The sequence below is a fragment of the Cibotium barometz genome, chromosome 27, assembly GCF_041138505.1.
Source record: "Cibotium barometz isolate CiBa-2024 chromosome 27, ASM4113850v1, whole genome shotgun sequence".
Lineage (NCBI taxonomy): Eukaryota > Viridiplantae > Streptophyta > Polypodiopsida > Cyatheales > Cibotiaceae > Cibotium > Cibotium barometz.
In genome coordinates, this window is record NC_141072.1 from 47,435,994 (window position 1) to 47,460,499 (window position 24,506).

A 24,506-nucleotide genomic window follows, 5' to 3' on the forward strand; every position below is an offset into this window, starting at 1 on the left:
GGGTTAGCCTCCTAGTATATGCACACATAATGTGTATATAACATAGCACACATAATGTACATATAACATACTTTCCCTCTCTCAAAACATTGCACTCTTGCAATGAAAAGAAGGAGAACTGCGCTGAACAATCTCAACCGACTCCCAAGTCGAATTCTCAATTTCCCTATCTTTCCACCTTATTTTAACCTCAGGGATTAGTCAACTACAAAGTTTCCTTTCCCTGAATTCAAGTACCTTATCAGGTTCATGTGGAACATAGGATAATTCATCGACTTCAACGAGTTCTTGAGGAGTAACTGTGTCATCCTCACCTCCCAGTTTCCCTTTCAATCTATCGATATGAAAGACTGGATGAACTCTAACAATTGGAGATAGTTTTAGTTCATACGCAACCGTGCCAATCCGATATATAACTCGAAATGGACCACAATATCTAGGAGATAAATTCAAGCATTTTCCCATTGACAAAGTCTGAAAATCTTTAGGAACATTAAAATAAACCAACGCTCCTGGTTCAAAAGACCGAGATGAGCGTCCCCTATCAGCATAAAACCGTGCCCTATCATGAGCACTCCTGATAGAATCCCGAGCTTCGGTCAGCATTTCTTGCATATCTCGCAAGAAATCCCTCGATGCATCAAGCTCGATGTCCTTAAGACTGACATCAATAGGTGCCCTGGGTTAATACCCATACATAAGTATGCACGGACTAAAAAATAATAGCCGTAAATTTAGAACTGTTATAGGCAAATTCCATCATTGGAAGATATTTTCCAATATGATGAATTTTTAGAGACATGTACGAAGCATATACTCTACAATCTGATTCATACACTCTGTTTGCCCACCATCAGACTACTGCAGATGATCAGAGCAATTCACATTCAAAGTAACTTCCTCATTGTAAAACATTCAGAATAAGGTAGGAAAGCATGGCATTATAACAGCAGAAACCAGGGATTCATCGGCGCCCCGACATACCGACATCTGCATATGGAATAATCGACGTCTCGAGTTACCCATATCAACATAGAGAGTCATCAACGTCTCGATGAGACACATATGTCCATCCGTAAACCTATCAGGTTGATTGTGTAAATCACCTAAAGTACGGAACTAGAGAAAGAAATGCCAACAAAGGAAGAATCCAAATTTCCTTATCCGAACACAACAAGATAAACTTGTTTGAACTCTAAAGAAAGAGATTTCAACAAGTGAAAATGCTGATGAGATTACCCTCATCAAAACATGTAGGCTATAGCTAAAAGAAATTTATCTAGAGAATGCCCACAATATAACTTCTAGTGAATTTAGAAAATAAGATTGTCTTTGAATGTTGAGGTCAACATGCTAAGTGATATAAGCAAAGCAACAATCTTGAGCCCAAATTATCCCATAAGATAATATATGTGAGGGATCACTAGCGTCCCATACCACCATGATACCACCCATATATACCTTAACAATTTGAAACTCCCTAGTATGCCGTCTAGGAAAATATGAATAAAATCCTGTGTAAAAGGAATAAGATGGCCTTATCCAGACTTTCACATACTAAACCTGTCTCTATATACTTGAGACTACATCAAGGAATAACTCCTTCTGAGTACATCATTAGAAAAGAAATTGTATTATTGGCGCCTTTCTAATGATAACTACCCAAAACACAATAAAGTTAGGGTAGAAAAATAACTCACCTAGATATATAAGCAACTAGGTATCTGAGTTGGAATATATATAAGAGTATAAGAAATATACTCCAAAATTACGTGCAAAAAACGAAGGCAAATGCTACCTTCAAAGCACATGTAATTATTCAAAAGATCAAAAGATCCTTATAAAACCATGGATAAAAGCATAGAAGCTTCTTAAATCCATAAAAACCATAGTTGATCATAAAAATCAATGCATACCATCTAATGGACATAAATCATGCCAAAAGAAACATTAAAATTGGTGGCCAACTCATCAATCCGGAGTATATGAACATTGTGTTGTCCAAATAAAATTCCAAAGTAAGAAAGTGAAACACATGTGTGTAGCACTCAATAAGAAAACCCTAGACATAAGTGATCTAGGCAGAACTTGATGAGTCCATATAAAACTTGAAAAATATCCAATAAAAATCCACCAAAATAGACCGATCAACTAACCCATGATAGAGGCTTAAGAAATTAAGCACAAACCACACTTAAAAAAGTGCAAAATAAATTATCATGGAAAAGTGTCAAAGGTGAAACACACTTTGAACGAAAATTATAGCCATCAAAAGAAATTAAGGAACATGTCCAAAAAGAATGGCTAAACAATGGTAAAAAATCATGAATACATCGTTTAGAATTAATCCAAACATAAATATCCATTAATATGAGATATAATCATATTAATAATATGCGAATAACCCGCATCTATCTAATGTCAGCACGAGGAAACGTACTTCAACATTAAATAACCCTCGAAAATATTAAATTCTCGAGAAAAAGAATTATCATGATTTTTTCTAATTTTCCCAAATTTTACAGGGCCTCAAAATATAATAATTTTGAATTCCACGAAACCTATCTTATGGCATTCCAAACCTATATTTTTCCAGAAAATTTTTAGCAATTTAATTTGCCAAAATACCATTGATATTTTAAAATACCAATTTTTAGGATTTCTAAAAATAATTTCAGAATATTCCTAATTTTCCCTGAGATTTCCATCGTTCACGAAATTTCCAATTCCGCCCGACAATTCTCAAATCCAATGAAATTTTTTAATTTTAATGGATTTTTCTAATTTTTTGGGTCAAAAAATATATTTTTAAAGGAATTTGAATGGTCACGGGCGCCCGAATGGACACACCACATGCCAAACATCAACCCCATATTTTTCCGAAATTTAAAATAACCTTTGTCTAATTTTCTACTAATTTTGAGGAATTTTTTGAAATTTTTAAAATACCCCGAACGCATTTAGAATACGAACCGTCAAAAAATTTCGGAATTCCAATGGTTTTCCCGGAATACGGAAAGCCAAAAGTTTTGGGACAATGAAAAGACAAAAAAAATTCGGAATGTGAAAGGTCAAAGGTTTCCGGAATACGGAAGGTCAAAAGTTTTTCTGGAATTCGGAAAGCCAAAAGGTTTCGGGAAAACGGAAAGCCAAAGGTTTTCCGGAAGATGAAAAGCCAAAATTTTTCAATAAGAAAATTCTAGGAATTTTTCAGAGATTTTTTTACCTCAAATTCCAATTTTTCTGAATTTTTCAGGCTTTTTCTTTTTTTTTGGAAATATTAGCAAAAGCTCTTTTTTTAATTAAAAAAACTCATTTTTTTTAAAAAAATGGGAAAAAAAAGCTTTTAATGCTTATATTAGCATTTTGATTTTGGGGGGGGGGGGCGTTTTTTTCCGCCGGCTGTCTGCTCTGCTGTGCGCAGCCCCCCCCCCTCCCGTCGCCTGCGCATGGAAAAGTGAGAGAGAATCTCTTCTCTCCTCTCCACCCTCTCCACCCTCTCCAATAACTTTCCTCTCCAAATCATTCTCCTCCCATCTCTTCTCTCTCTCTGCTAATCAGGATTAACTTAATCCATGATTAAGTTTTTAACTAAACTTTCTTTGAATCATAATTATGATTAATTATGATTTATGCTTAAAAATCATTTTAAAGAGATTTTCCCACGGAAAAAAGAAGGAAAAATCAGATTTGAGAGGCAGAGAGAGTCCCACGCACACGGGAGAGCATCTCATGCATCAACATGCTGTCCCCTACTGAATTTCAGTAGAAATTGACAAAAATTTGATAGCATTCCCACGGAAAAAACCCGCAAAAAATGTATAAAAATACATTTTAAATAAAAAAAATGCTCAAACATTTCCTAAAAAATTAGGAAAAAATTTCTAAAAATTTTAGAAATTCACGGAATCCATTCTACAAAAATATCCACCATAAAATTTATGGTATTTTTGTAAAAAATTCCATTAATGCTTGATTTTAACCATAAAAAATAGGAAAAAAATAGCATTAACTCACGGAATTTCCCCGCAACGTTGATTCGTCCATTGAATTGTAGTTACACACGTTCCAATCACCGAATTGATGATCCATGTGCAATTCATCAACACAAATCAACAAAAAAAATAACATTTTATTAGTAAATATTAAAATTTACTAAAAAAATCAACAACAATTAAATAGAGATTGCTCTGATACCACTGTTAAAACCCTAAGATCTCTCTAGATAATTGTTATGCATAAACATGCATAAATCAGGCATAAACTCAACCACCCAACCACCCCCGAGCCCAAGGGATGCACACATGAATAATAAATGAAATACATCATACCTCTACCTTGATGTCCCATACCATCAAGAGGTATAACACCAATCCAATAGCATGTAGCTAAAGTGTGAAATGGTAGATGAGTAGTTATGGACCTCTACACAAGAGACCATAGCATAAGCCTCAAGCTTCCTAGCCTCCAAGCCCCCTTGAGTGTGCCCCATGCCCCTATTATATAGGAGGGCCCTCAAGTGACTCTTGACTTTCCATTCCTCATGTGTGACCCTTGGTTGCCTGACCCTAACCTTAAACCTTAAGGTTAGTCCTAGCCCATGCTCCACTAGAGCTTGTTCCCATGCTCCCATGCTCACAAGCCTAATGTGGGTTAGCCTCCTAGTATATGCACACATAATGTGTATATAACATAGCACACATAATGTACATATAACAGAAAATGTGCTAGGAAAAGCGATTCGTCTCAAGGCTAACCTCACAAGAGCACACGCCAGACTTGAAATTGTCATAGGGTTTCTACTCTCATCACAGCTTTGAGAGCCCTTCTGCCATCGCTGGTGTGTAGGTGAAGGTTTCTGTGCAAACGGGTCCCTATTCAAATGGACTGAATTTTGCTTGTCTACAACTACTCGATCATGCCATCTCAGTGCGGACAAGGTCTTGAAAGCACAAATTTTACAAAGACAACAGGGATGATGCTTTCTTCATGAACGTGCTGTTATCCTCAACACCATGGATTTCCACCGTTATCTTCAGGTTTGTCATGCCTTCTGTTTCCATTGCTATTCTCTTGTTTACACCTGCTTTGTATTCTTGTAGCTTTAGCTTTTTGTCTTCTTTGCCATACAATTTTACCACATACTGGAGACATGGCGTATAGACAGCTGGAGTTGCTCCTGATTGTGTCTGGGTATTTTCTTTTGCAAAGGCTGTCTTTTTGCATGAGGGTTGCAGCGATTGTGTCACACACCTCTAGTGCTTCTACTTTTTAATCACCAATGGGTGTCCCCTTGCTGAACTGAATGTTTCTTCCTCTTAAAGTGTAGCGTATGTGACACACATGGGTGGCCAGATTGCAAACTAGGAGGTGGTTCTTTTGGTGTTGAATCGTAAGGCAAATTGCAAATGTGCATCATGGTTTATTGAACTGCTTTGTAGTGGAGTAAGCAATCAGTTGTGAGAAATGTCAAGAAACTATCCCATGCATATGCTGGTGTGTTCTTTCTTGGGCTCTAGATCTGAAGTTCAAATCATAGTTTTTCATATGTCAGCAGACATATAACATACGCATACGGCCTAAAACCTACGCGAACCCTCTCAAGAAGTTTTAGGTGAATTCCCTTGAAACATTTCAACTTTGAAGATAGTTTATAGGTTGATACGACGCTTCTATAGTGGCTTACTTCCATGGCAATTTTATTAAAACTAAGAGAAAATTCATATTTAGCATTAAAAGATCTGTCGCATCATGCATAGAGTCTAGCCATCATCATGATGGTATTTGATATTGATGAGATGCATATTCCTTAGAGTTGTTTGTCCATGATGATCAACATATTTGATTCTTACTTTCATGATGTAAGTAGAAAAAGATCTTTCGTACTTTATGCAAATCACATTGATCGTGACTTATGCCATGGTCTGGTATAACTCTTATAAGGATTTAATGCTACCATGATGTACTTCTACAATGATCTTGATCTTTTGGATTGCCTCATAAGCTAATATGTTGTGATCTTGTTTTAGTGCTAGCTACAGGAATCACATGATTGGACGTTCATAATGTATTTACCAAGGTATTATCACATGATGGTAATTATGCCTTTCTTTTCGATCGACTGATGATATGTATATGGATTTTGTTCATCCTGCCATGGTTTTATTTTGTGATGCTCATTATGATGATTTCTTTATATTCGTTGATGACGTTTCCATGGACTTTATCCATGATGCCATGGTTTTGGCTTGCTATCCCTTTGGTGTATGTCTGCTTGATATTGCTTACATATCTGATGTTGGATCTTACTTTTTGAATGGTTACTCCTTCTCTCAATGTCAATTCGTAGCCTTGTGCGTGTGAGCAAAAATCTCGCATACCAAACCAAAGGTGTGCATTAGTTTGTTTGAAATAGGTTGGTTCTAATTTGTGCCCCAAATGCTTGTCGTAATCTCAATGATGACCCTTTTATCTCATGACTTCAGAATCGTTACAGTTACTTGCTCATGGTCATCTCGGTGATGATCTGATCGTTTTAACTCATGACTTAGGAATCGTTATAGTTACTTGCTCGTGGTCCTCTCGGTGATGATGTGATCGTTTTATATCATGATTTCAGAATCGTTACAGTTACTTGCTCATGGTCATCTCGACAGTGATGTTGATTTCTCGTTTGCTTGTTCTCACAATGAAGTTGTGTATTTGTTCTTTCTATGGCTTCAAGGAAGTTTGTCTTGTAGTAAAGAGGACTTTATTGATGCTTAGCATGCTGCTACTGCTCAAGAGGCTTTGTAAGCATGCAACTATTTCTCGGGAGCCTTTGCAAGATATAGTTAAAGGTGCCATGTGTTTTACTTTTGCTTGTTACATTGACAACCAGTCTCACGGACTTGACAATTATTATTTTAATCATGCAAGCCTCGTTGATTTTGGTGAGTTTGTAATTTTGGTGCCTTGGTAATCATATCATTAACTATGTCACTTTGACTCATGGCATCTCAATGCCATGGTGTTGTTCCATGATGATGGTTACATGTTTCGTGAAGGATGGTTGACTACGTTTCCATGGATTGTATCCATGATGCCATGGTGTTGTTCCGTGATGATGGTTACATGTTTCGTCGTCGATGATGGTTGACTATGTTTCCGTGGATTGTATCCATGATGCCATGGTGTTGTTCCATGATGATGGTTACATGTTTCGTCGGTCGATGATGGTTGACTATGTTTCCATGGATTGTATCCATGATGCCATGGTGTTGTTCCATGATGATGGTTACATGTTTCATCGATGATGGTTGACTATGTTTCCATGGATCGTTGTTCCATGATGATGGTTATATGTTTCATTGATGTTGGTCATTCCACTATATGTTTTGTTGATGTTGGTCATTCCAAGCTACATGTTTCGTTGATGTTGGTTCACTTGGCTAATCTATATTGGTTGATTGTGTTTCCATGGATTTTATCCATGATGCCATCGTGTTGTTCCACGATGATGGTTACATGTTTCGTCGTCGATGATGGTTGACTATGTTTCCATGGATTGTATCCATGATGCCATGGTCATTGGATGCACCGTGCCTTGGCTTTGGCTCATCAGATTGATTAGGTTTATTTAAGTCTATCAATGTCTTTTGTGGTCGACAATGCAACCGTGCAGGTCTAAATGGCTATAATGGTGGCTACATGCTGCCTGTGGATGTTAAAGGTTTGATTTCTCGTTCCGTCATCTTATGAGGTTTACTATCCTGATTGTGAATGTCACATGTTTGATTTCTCGGCCTATCATCTTATGAGGTTTACTTTCAAGTACGTCATGTCAGAGGTTTCCTTTTTTGTCCTGTCAGAGGTGTCTACATCCTAGTTATTGTTTCATGTCATCATGTCTGGTCATTCCACCTATGGACGTCAGAGGTTTGATTTCTCGTCCTGTCATCTTATGAGGTTTACTTTCATATCATGTCATTCTGGAGGTTTGATCCAAGTTATAGTTGTCTCATTACCTTGACTCATAATATTGGAGGTTTGATCTTATGTCATAGATTTTTCCCATGGCAAAGATATGATTCTAGCTTTCCATGATATCCTTACTAACTAGAATGAGTGTCATTTTCTATTTTAGTGTTTATTGACAGGTCATTCTTCCAAGTCAACTTCTCCAAGTAACCAGATTCTCTTACCAAATCTAGTTCATTTGCCATTGATTGGATGATCTTCCACAAGTTGACATTGCCATGCATGTTCTTGCGGATTGACTATATTCCTAAGCAACCATATAGGATACCTTTATGTCTATTTCTTTGTGTACATCTTCTCGTGTACATCTCATATTTCTATAACAAAATTATAGTTTTCCATTTGTTATGGAGACTTCTTCCATATTACAGGGTTTATGGATCAGGATTGTATTTGGATATTGTTGAGCTTCAATATAGAGAAGAGACTACAAAAATATTATTTGGCATCGTCACGAAGATAGTAGACTTGCACCCAACCTACATGAATGGATCAAGACAACATGAAGATGGATGACGATGACTCCTTCAAAGCCTTCATGGCTATTGTACACATAAGAGTGATGAAGTATATATGGGAGTGATGTAGCTCCTTCATGGCTATTGTATATATGCGAGTGATGTAGCTCCTTCATGGATATTGTATATATGCGAGTGATGTAGCTCCTTCATGGATATTGTATATATGGGAGTGATGTAGCTCCTTCGCAGCCTTCATGGCTATTGTATATATGGGAGTGATGTAGCTCCTTTGAATAATACTTTGTAACTATAAAATAATTTAATATAGCGGTAGGTGTATATAGAGCTGTGGGTTTTTCCCTTGAGCCCCCAAGGGTTTTTTCATCCACAGTTAGAGACCCTTCTTTGAGCGAGGGTGTTGGCTATATATAGAATGTCTCTATATATAGCCCTAGGATCTCCTCCATATATACTCATCTATTGTGTGTATTCCACACACTTTGGGGATTCAATCTTGTGTCTCGTATGCTTCTCTCTCATCTCTCTCATGTTATCGCCTCCATCTCCAACAATGTAGATGTGGATGTGAAAATAGATGTATGGATGTAGATGTGGATGTATGGATGTGAATGTGGATGTGGATGTGGATATATGTATGGATGTGAATATATGATATGTGATGTGAAGGAATCTGAAGTGATGAGATGGAAAATGATGTGATGGGATGAGTATACATATAAATGGAATATGGAATAAGTAATGTGGATTGATGAGGGATAATGTGGAAAAATGAAAGTTAAAATAGAAACTGTATTGTAAACTGTTTGTAAATGCTGTTTGTAAATGACTGTTTTATGTCAAGAATGTTGGGGGAGCATTTTGACCATCTTGTGATTAAGGTCATGTGGAGACCTAACTGATAAAGTTGCAACTGCTGACGGAGAGTCAATGAAGGACGTCTCGCGTAGCAAGGTCGGTCGAGGTCTTGACCAGCCTCGGTGCGATTAAAATGGTGAGCTTCCGGTACGGTGGATGAGGGGCCAAGGAAGCGGCCTATGAGTGAAGCGCTAGGTCACCTGCGAAGGATCCTAGAGGGTGCTGACCATACGGTGCTCGGGCTCTGGGTCGCCTAGGATACCCACGCGTGCGTCGAGGAAGATATTGGAACAAGAGTAGGAGTTGTTTTCTGAAATCGGCATGGATCTGGTTGATTGACCTTGCTGGTCTTCAATGGATGAGTCCATGGCTCTTTATATGGATCTGTTGGTTAATCTTGCTGATCTTCAACGAGAGTCCATCTTGATAAGTGATTATATTACCGAGTATTATGGGCTAGGAACTAGGAAATGGCCCCTGATGAGTGGACAGGTGGTGAGCGTCCTAGTTGCCAATGATGCCATAGATACTCTGATGAAGGAATGATGGGAAAATTAAGAATCAACTGGATAAATTGGAAGATGGTGATCATTGATACTATGGTTTTATTAAAGGATTGTTTTAAACTAGTTGAATCTATGAAAAGGCAATTTCATATTGGGTGTGTGAGTGGTGTGACTAGTTTTATTTTTGCATGAACATCCGGTTAGGGGGCCTTGGAACTCTTTTCCTTGGTACCCGGGACAAAACCTAACCAAATTCTTAATTGGATCCCCATCACTACATTGGTTGGGCGGTTGGCTAACCCATGGGACTGGATGGGGTTAGGCTGGACTGATGGATCCGTAAATCGAGACTCAAACTTTTGTTTTTACGATAGATAAAATAAATCCCGGATAGTAACTATTCTATGGATAGGAATCAACGGCTGTGCCTCTTGAATGGGGAAAAAAGCGTTGATCCCAATGATCCAAGTGCAAGTTTCTTCCTTGATCTGACCAAGTATCTTATAGATGTAATTGAATCAGCTCGATCAGAAATGATCTTGACTGCGTTAGAGTAAAGAGTTATCCTGGTGGAATCACCCGTGCTTTTCGGATAAGGGAAGTTTTTCCGGGTTCGGTTTTGGAAAAACCGGTGGATTAGTCTTTTGTCCGGATATCCGTGGTGGGCAAGGCCCCGAATGTGGGACCCCTGTCCCACGCGAGAAGTGCTACTTCCGCTGCCAGTATCCTGAATCCGTTGCTCGGTGGGAACAGGGATCTTACACAAGTAGTAACAATAATGGCAACCCAAAGTTCCCAGCAAGACAGAACCCTCCATGTAAACCTCACAAATGGTAAAGAAAAAATTGACCAATTCATGGATTTCAATAACCATCTCCAAACATACTCGGGACACGATATTCCTTTCACCTCACACTCCACAACTTATGATCTAGTTGAAGGCCTTGCACCACCCCTTCCCTACTACAATCGACCTCCCTTTCAAGCCTCCTCACCCATCCCACATGAAGAGGGATATCAATAAAAAAAACTCATGAAATATGCCAAAGAAAGTGGGAAAAAAGAGAGTCAAAGAAGTAGTTATGATGAAAAGGAGCAATGAAGAAAGAAAAAACATAAGAAAGCAAAGGGAAGCAAAGGGAAGGAGACTTGTGAAGGAGAGTTTGCAAGGATGCCAACACTATTTCTGTAAAATGGTTCTCTAATCTCACAGTAGCCTTCTAGGGAAGGAGACTTGTGAAGGAGAGTCTACAAGGATGCCAACACTATTTATGTAAAATGGTTCTCTAATCACATTGGCCTTCTAGGTACATCTCAAGATGGGGGGCCATGGCGGGTAAAAACATAGTCTATGGTACGACCCATTGCCTTAACTACTAGTGATCAAAATACCACTAACTATGGTATGACCCATTTCCTTGACTACTAGTGATCAAAATACCATTAACTAAGGCACTCCATCAAGGAAAAAAAACAATAAACCTAGTCCATCACCTTAATTACTAGTGATCAAAATACCACTAATGAAGGCACTCCATTTTAAAAAGAACAAAAACAAAAAATCCATGCACAAGATGCATATGCATGTTTCCATCTGCACAAGCACCCTCACATCTATGCATGCACCTTCACCACTGTGCACATGCTTTCCCTTATAAATCAAATTTAATAAGAATAACACTTTTGTGATAAAAAAATTCCTTTATGCATCTTTCTATGCATAAAAATCAATTTTAATAAGAATAACACTTTTGTAATAAATTTTTTTTCTTTATGCATATTTCTATGCGTAAAAATCAAATTTAGTGAGAATAACAATTTTGTAATAAAAAATTCCTTTATGTATCTTTCTATGCATAAAAATCAAATTTAATAAGAATAACTCTTTTGTAAATAAAAAAATCCTTTATGCATCTTTCTATGTATAGAAATTAATTTTAATAAGAATAACACTTTTATAATAAAAAAATTCCATTATGCATCTTTCTATGCATATAAATCAAATTTAATAATTAATATTAGTGATATCCATGCATATTCATAGGTGAATATGTACATGGAGTAATTAGAATATTTCTTTTAGATGCAAAAATGGTGAGAATGACTCTTTTAGAATAACATAAAAACAACTTTCTTTTCCACCAAATTCTAGAAAATTTTACCTTAACCTCCTTTGTATAACTAACCACTTAAATTAACCCAATTTAGATTTATAGAGCTCTAATCTACATAATTTTTTAAATTCAAGAGAGTAAACAATAAGAAGAGTTTAATTAATCCCTTAGTTCTAGGATTGAGAAAGGTTGGAATGAAAAGAGGAGAAGGGGGTGGCCTTTTCATCAAATGCATAGCATTTGAATTTAACTCAAATTTGCAAAACATAAAATTTAAGAAAACCATAGATTTTTCATTAAACAAGTAAGAAATTTAGCTTACATGGAGCTTGTAAGCTCTCCTTTGGTTTGAGGGATTGAGGGTTCTACTCTTGTTTGAAGCAAGAGTGGCCACCAATTCAGTTTGGAGAGGATTAGGCCAAAAACAATTGAATTATTAAAAAATTCATTGTAGATGGCTCAGGGCAGGAGTAGAGTAACAGTGCATAGACATCATTTAGCTTTTACAAAGGGGGAGGCTTCTATTTATAGGAAAAAGTGAGCCTCTAACCAAGCAAACTGATTCTAGAATTTTCCAGATCAGTTTGTTCAATCTTTGACCATTTTTGGGTCAGTTCAGCTTACTTTTTGGATCTAGTTTTGAAACAGGAGAGAGGAGAGATGAAAATATCTCATTTTATTGATTAAAAATTGGGGGTAATGATAGAAAAAGGCACCTACTTCATGAGGGGAGATCCCCACTCTGAGGTATCAAAATTCAGTTTTTTTAATTCTTTTCTTTGGTCCTTAGTCCACTCTTCATCTTATGTGAGCATTTACTCATTTTTGGGGAGGTTTTTCTTTTATTCTTCAATTTATCTCCTCCCTACATTTGGATTAATCTTATTGGTCCATAAGAACCTTAATCCAAAATTTTTAAAAAATCTTGACCTTTAGGCTAAGATCTTTTGTGCACATTATAATTTATTTCTAATGCACCTTAGGAATTTGTTTTTAAACTTCTGTTTGGGGGGAATTTATTTTAATAAGAAGGGATATTTTTTCATCTAAATATATCTAAAAATTGACTTATCTCTCTCTAGAATATTTTCTCTCTCTAGGCCAAACAGGTAGAAATAAAATCTTTTATTATTCTGAAAAGGGGATTGATTACAGAGGAACAAACTGGACATCTTGCGGGGCTGGGGAGGAATCTTACATCCTCTCCTACTTGAAAAACGCGAGATGTCCTCATCTGGCAAACTGGGGATAATCCTGCATAATAGTTCGGCTTCTTTCTCCCAGGTGGCGTCTTTAAAAGGATAGAACTTCCATTTGACTAATAATTCTCTCAGAGTTCTATTCCTGAGAACCTTCTCTCAAACATCAAGGATTTCTTCAGGTTGGAGTTCCATCTGTCCTTGGGTTTTGAGAAGTTAAGAGTTCATCACATTAAGCACATGATTTGGACTCGGTACATACTTCTTAAGTAGGCTAGCATGAAATACATTATGTACTTTGAGATGAGGAGGCAGAAGAAGTTCATAGGCTAAGTCACCTACTTTCTTTGTAATCAGATATGGCCCACAGTATCTGGGGGATAACTTCTTGTATTTCCCAAGAGATAGAGAACTTCTTTTGGGGCATACTCGAATGAAGACCATATCTACTTCTTTGAATTTTCTGTCTGACCTCTTCTTATGTGCATATTGCTTATGTTTATCCTGGGCGGCATTTATATCCTTGCGGATTTACTGCATCTGCTGCTCCATGTCGTCTGGACATCTCGGCCCTAATCAATGGGTCAGACCAAGTTAATGGTGTTAGGTAGTCTTGTCCATAAAGAGCTTTGAAAGGGCTCATCTCGATACTTCGGTGATAAGAAGCATTGTAGGCGAATTTGACTAGGTGTAGATAGCTTAGCCACTTCTTGGGTTTCCTGCCACCATAGCATGACCAAAGTATATCTTCGATTACTTGGTTCACCCTTTCTGTTTGACCACATCGGTAAGCTGTGCTGAGATCCAAGAAAGTTCCTACTGGTTCGAAGAATGCAGTCTAGAATCTTGACGTGAATTTGGGATCTCGATCACTTATTATTCTCCTAGTAGGTAGGCCATTTAATATGAAGATTTCCTTGAGGAACACTCTGGCCACATCCACTGCAGTGTAGGTTTCTTTTACTAGAATCAGATGGGCAACTTTGGTTAGTCTGTCAACTACCACGAAGATGGAGTTGTAACGTGATTGCACTGAAGATAGTCTAGTAATAAAATCCATAGTGATACATTCCCACATCGTTTGGGGGATGTCTAATGGATGTAACTTCCTAGGCATTTTTACTCTCCCGGCTTTGACTTTCTGACATATCAGGCATTGACGTACATGATTAAGTACATCCTTTTTTAGTCCAGGCCAAAAGAAGCTTTTCTTTACAAACATGTAGGTCTTGATGAAACCTGGATGTCCTGCTATAAGGCTATCATGGGCTTCATTCAGAATTTGATCCTTAGTTCCCTCATCATTGGGAATGCATAGCCTGCTATTATAATACATAATTCCTTCATCCAGGCTGTACCCTTGAACTTGGTTCAACTCCTGAGGAGTTTTTCTTTCCTACATAAGTAGGGTAGCAACAGGGCGCCAAAGAATCTATCCTGCATGATCTTCTCTATTGCTTCATTAATCAATGGATTTGACACCATTGTGATTGTAAGCAAGGAGGCTTTTCTGCTGAGGGCATCGGCTACCACATTTTCTTTGCCTGGGCGGTACTTGATTTCAAAATCAAATTCCTGCAGGGTCTGCATCCACCTTCTTTGGTGCATGTTGAGATCCTTCTGAGTGAAGATCCACTTTAAGCTCTGATGATCTGTCATCAAAGTGAATCTTTAACCTAGTAGGTAATGTCTCCACAACTTCAGGGCATAGACTACTGAAAGTAGCTCCACGTCGTGGACAGCATAATTTCTCTCATGCGTTCTGAGTTTTCGGGGTTCATAGGCCACTACATGAGCGCACCTCCCAGGGTAAAACCATTGGCATGAGTTACTACCTCAAAGGGTAAAGAGAAATTTGGCAACTTCAGAACATGATTGGTTATACCAAGGCGGTCTTCAGCTTATCAAAAGCGCTCTAACACTTGGGAGACCATTGAAACGGGGTATTCTTCTTGAGAAGATTAGTCAGGGGGAAGCTATGAGAGCATACTTAGGTATAAAAATTCTATACCAACGAGTTAATCCCAAGAATCCCCTGACTTCTTTCACTGTCTTTGGTTCAGGCCAATCAATGACTGCTTGGACTTTTGCAAAATCTGGAGCAATTCCGTCTTTGGATACCAGAAAACCCAAGTATTCAACATGGTCGACAAAGAAAGTGCATTTGCTCTTTTTTGCAAAGAGTTGGTGCTTCCTTAGAATCTCAAGAACTTTAGCGGATGTGAGCTTCATGGTCAGCTGCATTCTTTGAGTAAATCAAAATATCATCAAAGAAAACAAGAACAAAATCAGCCAAGTATTCTCTGAGAATGTCTTGCATTAGGCGATTGAATGTAGCTGGGGCATTTGTTAATCCAATCGGCATGAATCATGATAGTAAATTCATTGTGCCCATAGCGAGTATTGATAGCTTTCTTTGGGATATCTTGATCATTAATCCTGATCTGGTAATACCGTGATTTGAGATCTATCTTTGTGAAGATCTGGGCTCCATTTAGCATGTCCAAAAGCTTATCAATTCTGGGGATAGGATACTTAACTGTCAGCTGATTGAGACCTCTGTAATCCACACAGAGTCTTAACGTTCCATCCTTCTTTTTCCGAAAGACAACTGGCACTCCCCACAGTGAAACATTGGGTCTTACAAACCCTTATTCTAATAGCTGCCTAAGCTGTTCCTTGAGTTCAATGGCTTTTGGGACTGGCATTTGTACGTGCACTAGGCTACTGGCTGAGCTCCGAGGGTCAATTCTATCTCATGATCTACTTCCCGAATCAGAGGCATCTCAGTTAGCTCTGCTAGGAATAAATCGTCATACTCACTTAACCATTCTGGTTCTTTAGCCTTTAACTTTTTGTCTACCGAATTCATTTTGACAACATAAATGAGCTGCTTCTTTCTAAGTCCTTTCAGTAACCTAGAAGTTTTTACTAATTGCAGATCTCTAGGGATCCAAAAATTCCAGTTCCTTGAACTTTGTTCCCGTGAAGGTCACTGAATGAAATGGTTCCATTGTGACAGTGAATGTCAGCTTGATTTTTGTGGAGCCAATCTATGCATACCAAGGATTCTATCAAAAACTCCTAAAGGTAAAACTATGAACTGGCAGTCAGTTACATTCCCATCTAGATTAAAATGAATACGATCTATCTCATTGTGAGTGAAAAGAATCTTCCCATTGGCCAAATCAACTTGCATAGGTTTCCCTGATTTTTGTTCTAACACTAGCTTACGTAAGCATCCTGGGGAAATAAATGAATGAGTACTGCTTGAATCAATCAAAAGCTTAAATGGCTTACCCTTATACTCAGCTAGAAGATGGATGGCAGAGAATTGTTGATTTGGACCTTAGTTTTCAATCGCGGCATAAATATGACCTCTTTCCTTTTCCACTACTTCTGCTATCGTAACTGCTCTGGCTGCTCTGCAGATTGGGGTGAAACTCTCTCTTTGGTTACCCCAGTTCTAGAAGGGAGTTATGAGATTACTTTGAACAAAGGCACATGGTTGAGTTGGAGTCCTCTTGGGATTTGTACATAATGAACAACTCCTAGCCTTATCAAGATCATGGTTAGCGAGATATTCTGTCTGAGTCTGTCGTTGATTCGTATTGACGGGAATACTTTGCCCTCCAAAGAACCACATATGCTGACGTCGCTCTACTAGATCGGGAAAGTATAGATCCTCAAAGTCACGAGCGAGTCTCACTCTGCTTACTCGGGTTATTGTAACAAGTTGATGAGATTTTAAAAGGTAAAGGGGATCATATCCTGACTCTGGGAGAGTCAAGGAGGAATGCTAGACAGATTTGGGGTATCCATCTAAAAATCCAATTCAATTTATGAAGTTCATTTCAAACATAATCTTAACAAGCGAAAACATTATTTCCCAGATTTACTTTAAAATTTTAGGTAATTTCTACAGTTGTTTTGTAAGTTTACAACAGCACTCTGATACCAGCTGTGAGACCCCTCTACCCCCTCCGTGCACCGAATTCCCGGTTGCTAGCAGCAACCAACGGAAGTAGCTTCCTCTTGCACGGGGCAGGGTTTCCCACTCAGGGCCTCGCCCTCGAATGTCCAAACACGAGACTAATCTGGTGGTCATTCCGAAAACCAAAACCGAAAAAATTTCCCTTGCCCGAAAAACGGGGACGATTCCATCTTTTTGATTTTCTTAACGAGTTTTCTAACGAGGTCAAGAGACTAAACTATCCTTCACCTGATTAAACCAGATAGAAGGAAAACTATCACTAAATCATTTGAGGAAATCAACGCTTTTTTCATAACCAAAATCAAGCACAGCCGTTGATCTTCTCATTTGAGAAATTCTTATCGTTTTTATTTAACTACTTAATTTCTAAACGTACTCCTATTATTTCAATTTAATTATTAAAACTCCACTCATTCTAGCCTATCCGGCCCATGGGTTTAGCCACCACCCAACCACTGGAATCAGTAGAAGCAGACAATTACTCACTCCCCCATAATTTAATGCCTTTCTTAACTTTTACTTTTGAATATAGATACGCACACACTCCTCTTTAAAACTTTAACATATAAAATAATCCATTGACAAACAGTTATTGGTTACAGATGTCATAACTCAAAAATTCCATCAAGTCTCTAATAAAACAGTATCACTCTGGACTCTTCGTTGAGACCAACTGGTCTCAGCAAACAAGATCCAGTAGTAGATTACAATAATCATTTCGTCCATCATACATATCTTCCATGACATACGCATGGGTGTCCTAGGTACCATGAGCCCATGCATCGCCTGGTCAGAACCCTCCACCCAGGATCCTTCTTAGGTGTCTTGCCACTTCACGCAGGGACCGCTTCGTCGGCCCTCGTCCATCGTACCACCGGGGAAGCGCACCATTTTTCAACCATACCAAGGCTGGTGAAGACTTGGGCAGGCTTTGTCGCATGAGCTGTCCTTTGAACACTCCCCGCTAGCTGTTGCAACCAAACTTCCCTTAGAAAAACCTATACCAAATGCTCCCTCCAGCATAATGGCGTAAGACAATCCTTTAAGAATATAGGGTTTCTATGCAAGTTTTTAGTTTGATTTTCTTTTGAATACAAGGAGTATTTCTTGAATCGGTATCCCCAAAACTTCTTGATCGGCATTCTAAATTTCATACCAGAATTCATCGAATTCTATAACCTTGATCCACATATCAATTCGAAGGGTCTCAAACTTAGTTTCAAATTTGGTATGAGTTTTGAGTGTATTTTTCTAAACTGGTCACACCTTCTTTCCTCGAAAAACTAGCGAAGAGTTTGGTCTTGGTCATAATCTGATTCAAGGTTTGAGTCGGATAATATTTTTCTTGAACTATCTTTGTCGAAAAGGTTTGATAATTCAGTTACTATTTTACTGAATTTCTTTCTTTGAATATTCACTTAACTGTTTTCTAAATTAGTTACGAATTCCAATGAAGAATAAATTACTCATTTATCTAAATATTTCGATCTCGATAGATTTTTAGAATTTTCTTTTTACAATCTGTGTGAATATAAAACAATAGAAATTTCTCTCTTAGAGTATTTAATTATTCATTTACTCATAGAATTTAAGAGAATTCTAATTTTGATATAAAAGTTCTTTATCTAATTATGCATAAAAATCAACTTCAATGGGAATAACACTTTTATAAATATAAAAAACCTTTTTATGCATCTATTTATGCATAAAATCAAATTTAATAGAAATAACACTTTTAAAATAAAAAAAATATTCTTTATGCATCTATTTATGCATAAAAAATAATTTTTATAAGAATAACACTTTTGTAATGAAAATAAGTCCTTTATGCATCTTTCTATGCATAAAAATTAAATTTAATAAGAATAACACTTTTGTAATAAAACAATTCCTTTATGCATCTTTCTATGCATAAAAATCAATTTAAATAAGAATAACACTTTTTTAATTTAAAAAATTCCTTTTTGCATCTTTCTATGCATAAAATTAAATTTAATAAGAATAACACTTTGTAATAAAGAAATTCCTTTATGCATCTTTCTATGCATAAAAATCAATTTTATTAAGAATAACACTTTGGTAATACAAAAAATTCCTTTATGCATCTTTTTATGCATAAAAATCAATTTTAATAAGAGTAATACTTTTGTTAAAAAAAATCCTTTATGCATCTTTCTATTCATAAAAATCAAATTTAATAAGAATAACAATTTTGTAATAAAAAAATTCCTTTATACGTCTTTCTATGCATAAAAATCAATTTTAATAAGAATAACACTTTTGTAAATAAAAGAAATTCCTTTATGCATCTTTCTATGCATAGAACTTAGTTTTAACAAGAATAACACTTTTATAATAATAAAAAATCCATTATGCATCTTTCTATCCATAGAAATCAAATTTAATAATTAATATCAGTGATATTCATGCATATTCATAGGTGAATATGTGCATGGAGTAATCAAAATATTTCTTTTAGATGCAAAAATGATGGGAATTACTCTTTTGGAATATAAAAAAACAACTTTTTTTCCACAAAATTCTGGAAAATTTTACCGTAACCTCCTTTGCATGACTGACCATTTTTTATTTTTACCATTCTTTATTTAATTTAAATTAAGCCAATTTAGATTTATAGAACTCTAATCTACACAATTTTCTAAATTCAAGAGAGTAAACAATAAGAAGAGTTTAATTAATCCCTTAGTTAATCTTTCTAGGATTGAGAAAGGTTGGAACGTAAAGAGGAGAAGGGGGTGACATTTTCATCAAAGGCATAGCATTTGAATTTAGTTCAAACATTTGCAAAACATAAAATTTAAGAAAACCATAGATTTTTCATTAAACAAGTAAGAAAATTAGCTTACATGGAGCTTGTAAGCTATCCTTTGGTTCCAAGGATTGAGGATTCTACTCTTGTTTAAAGAAAGAGTGGCCACCAATTCACTTTAGAGAGGATTAGGCCAAAAACAATTTAATTATTAAAAAATTCATTGTAGATGGCTCAGGGCAGGAGTAGAGTAACAATGCATAAACACCATTAAGCTTTTACAAAGGGGAAGCTTCTATTTATAGGAAAAAGTGAGCTTCTTACCAAGGAAACTGATTCTAGAATTTTCTAGATCAGTTTGGTCAATTTTTGACCATTTTTGGGTCAGTTCAGCTTACTTTTTGGATCTAGTTTTGAAACAGGAGAGAGGAGAGATGAAAATATCTCATTTTATTGATTGAAAATTGGGGGTCATGATGAGAAAAATGCGCCTACTTCATGAGGAGAGATCCCCACTCTGAGGTATCAAAATTCAGTTTTTTAATTCTTTTCTTTGGTCCTTAGTCCACTCTTCATCTTATGTGAGAATTTACTCATTTTTTTGGAGGGGGGATTTCTTTTATTCCTCAATTTATCTCCTCCCTACATTTGCATTAATCTTATTGATCCATAGGAACCTCAATCCAAAATTTTCAAAAACTCTTGATCTTTAGGCTAAGGTCTTTTGTGCAGATTATAATTTATTTCTAATGCACCTGAGGAATTTCTTTTTAAACTTCTGTTTCAAAAGAATTTATTTTAATAAGAAGGGATATTTTTCCATCCAAAGATATCTAAAAACTGAATTATCTCTCTCTAGAATATTATCTCTCTCTAGGCTAAAACAGGTAAGTAGAAATAAGATCTTTTATTATTCTGAAAAGGGGATTGATTACAGGGGAAAAAATTGGACATCTTGAGTGGCTGAGGAGGAATCTTACATCCTCTCCCACTTGAAAAACACGAGATGTCCTCATTTGGCAAACTGGGGATAATCCCGCGACAGTTCGGCTTCTTTCTCCTATAGGTGGCATCTTTAAAAGGATAGAACTTCCATTTGACTAATAATTATCTCAAAATTCTGTTCCTGAGAACCTTCTCTTGAACATCAAGGATTTCTTCAGGTTGGAGTTCCATCTGCCCTTGGGCTGAAGAAGTTAAGAGTTCATCATTAAGCACATGATTCTGGCTCGGTACATACTTCTTAAGTAGGCTGGCATGAAATACATTATGTACTTTGAGATGAGGAGGCAAAAGAAGTTCATAGGCTAAGTCACCTACTTTCTTTGTAATCAGATATGGCCCACAGTATGGGGGATAACTTCTTGTATTTCCCAAGAGACAGAGAACTTCTTTCGTACTTGAATAAAGATTATATCTGCTTCTTCTTATCTACATACTGCTTCTGTCTATCCTGGGCAACATTTATATCCTTGCGGATTGACTGCATCTGCTGCTCCATGTTGTCAAGCATCTGTTTGGACATCTCGGCCCTAATCAATGGGTTGGACCAAGTTAATGGTGTTAGGTAGTCTTGTCCATACAGAGCTTTAAAAGAGCTCATCCCGATACTTCGGTGATAAGAAGCATTGTAGGCAAATTTGACTAGGTGTAGATAGCTTAGCCACTTCTTGGGTTCTCTGCCAGCATGATCGAAGTATATCTTCGATTACTTGGTTCACTCTTTCTGTTTGACCATTGGTCTCGGGGTGGTAAGCTGTGCTAAGATCCAAGAAAGTTCTTACTGCTTCGAAGAATGCATTCCAAAATCTTGACGTGAATTTGGGATCTCGATCACTTATTATTCTCCTTGGGTAGGCCATGTAATCTGAAGATTTCCTTGAGGAACACTCTGGCCACATCCACTGCAGTGTAGGTTTCTTTTATTGGAATTATATGGGCAACTTTGGTTAGTCTATCAACTACCACGAAGATGGAGTTATAACCTGATTACATTGAAGGTAGTCGAGTAATAAAATCCATACTGATACATTCCCACATCATTTGGGGGATGTCTAATGGATGTAACTTCCTAGGCATTTTTACTCTCTCAGCTTTGACTTTCTGACATATCAGGCATTGACGTACATGATTAAGTACATCCTTTTTTAGTCCAGGCCAAAAGAAGCTTTTCTTTACAGACATGTAGGTCTTGATGAAACCTGGATGTCCTGCTATAAGGCTATCATGGGCTTCATTCAAAATTTGATCCTTAGTTCCCTCATCATTGGGGAATGCATAGCCTGCTATTATAATACATAATTCCTTCATCCAGGCTATATCCTTGAACTCGGTTTCAACTCTTGAGGAGTTTTGCTTTCCTGCATAAGTAGGGTAGCAATAGGGCCAAAGAATCTATCCTGCATGATCTTCTCTCTTCCTTCATTAATTAATGGATTTGACACCACTGTGATTGCAAGCAAGGAGGCTTTTCTGCTGAGGGCATCTGTTACCACATTTTCTTTGCCTGGGTGGTACTTGATTTCAAAATCAATTTCCTATAGGGTCTGCATCCACCTTCTTTGGCACATGTTGAGATCCTTTTGAGTGAAGATCCACTTTAAGCTCTGATGATCTGTCTGAAAGTGAATCTTTCACCCAGTAGTAGGTAATGTCTCCACAACTTGAGGGCATAGACTATTGAAAGCAGGTTCGTGGACAACATAATTTCTCGCATGCATTCCGAGCTTTTGGGGTTCATAGGCCACTACATGAGCACACCTCCCAGGGCAAAACCATTGGCATTAGTTACTACCTCAAAGGGTAGAGAGAAATTTGGCAACTTCAGAACAGGATTGGTTACCAAGGTGGCCTTAGCTTATCAAAAGCACTCTAACACCTAGCAGACCATTGAAACAGAGTATTCTTCTTGAGAAGATTAGGCATGGGGGAAGTTTTGAGAGCATACTTAGGTATAAAAATTCTATACCAACCAGTTAATCCTAAGAATCCCTTGACTTCTTTCACTATCTTTGGCTGAGGCCAATCTATGTGACTGCTTGGACTTTTGTGGAATCTAGAGAAATTCCATCTTTGGATACCAGAAAGCCCAAGTATTCAACATGGTTGATAGAGAAAGTACATTTTCTCTTTTTTGAAAAGAGTTGGTGCTTCCTTAGAATCTCAAGAACTTTACGGACGTGAGCTTTATGGTCAGCGGCATTCTTTGAGTAAATTAGAATATCATCAAAGAAAACAAGAACAAAATCATCCAAGTATTCTCTGAGAATGTCCTGCATTAGGCAATTGAATGTATTTGGGGCATTTGTCAATCCAAAGGGCATGATAGTAAATTCATAGTGCCCATAGCGAGTATTGATGGCTTTCTTTGGGATATCTTGATCATTAACCTTGATCTGGTAATACCTTGATTTGAGATCTATCTTTATGAAGATATGGGCTCCATTTAGCCTGTCCAGAAGCTCATCAATTCTGTGGGTGGATAGGATACTTATTCTTAACTGTCCAGCTGATTGAGACCTCTGTAATCCACATAGAGTCTTAACGTTCCATCCTTCTTTTTCTGAAAGAGAACTGGTGCTCCCCACGGTGAAACATTGGGTCTTACAAACCCTTGTTCTAACAGCTGCCTAAGTTGTTCCTTGAGTTCAATGGCTTCTAGGACTGGCATTTTGTATGTGCGCTGGGCTACTGGTGGTGGCTGAGCTCCGAGGGTCAATTCTATCTCATGATCTACTTCCTGAACTGGGAGGCATCTAAGTTAGCTCTGCTGGGAATAAATCATCATACTCATTTAACCATTCTGGTTCTTTAGCCTTTAACTTTGTGTCTACTGGATTCATTTTGACAACATAAATGAGCTGCTTCTTTCTTAGTCCTTTCAGTAACCTAGAAGCTTTTACTAATTGTAGATCTGGGGATCTGAAAATTCCAGTTCCTTGAACTTTGTTCCCGTGAAGGTCACTGAATGAAATGGTTCCGTTTTGTGACAATAAATGTCAGCTTGATTTTTTGTGGAGCCAATCCATACACCAAGGATTCAGTTGAAAACTCCCATCTAGATTAAACTGAATACGATCGGTCTCATGGTAAGTGAAAAGAATCTTCCCACTGTCAACTTGCATAGGTTTCCCTGATTTCTGTTCTAAGACTAGCTTATGCAAGCATCCTGGGAAAATAAATGAATGAGTACTACCTGAATCAATCAAAAGCTTAAATGGCTTACCCTTAGTAGCTGGAGCATGGATGATAGAGAATTGATGATTTGGACCTTGGTTTTCAATCGCGGCATAAATCTGACCTCTTTCCTCTTTCACTACTTTTGCTATCATAACTGCTCTGGCTGCTCAGATTGGGGCGAAACTCTTTCTCTTTGGTTACCCCAGTTCTAGGAGGGAGTTCTGAGATTACTTTGAATAGAGGCAGATGGTTGAGCTGCTCGAGTTCTCTTGGGATTGCCCTTATTTTGGCGAGACGGATTGACTAATACACAAAGGGTCTAGTCTCTACACTCTTGGTCCTTGACTTCCATGTCCTCTTGACATGGCAAGAGTCGAGCAGTCTTTAA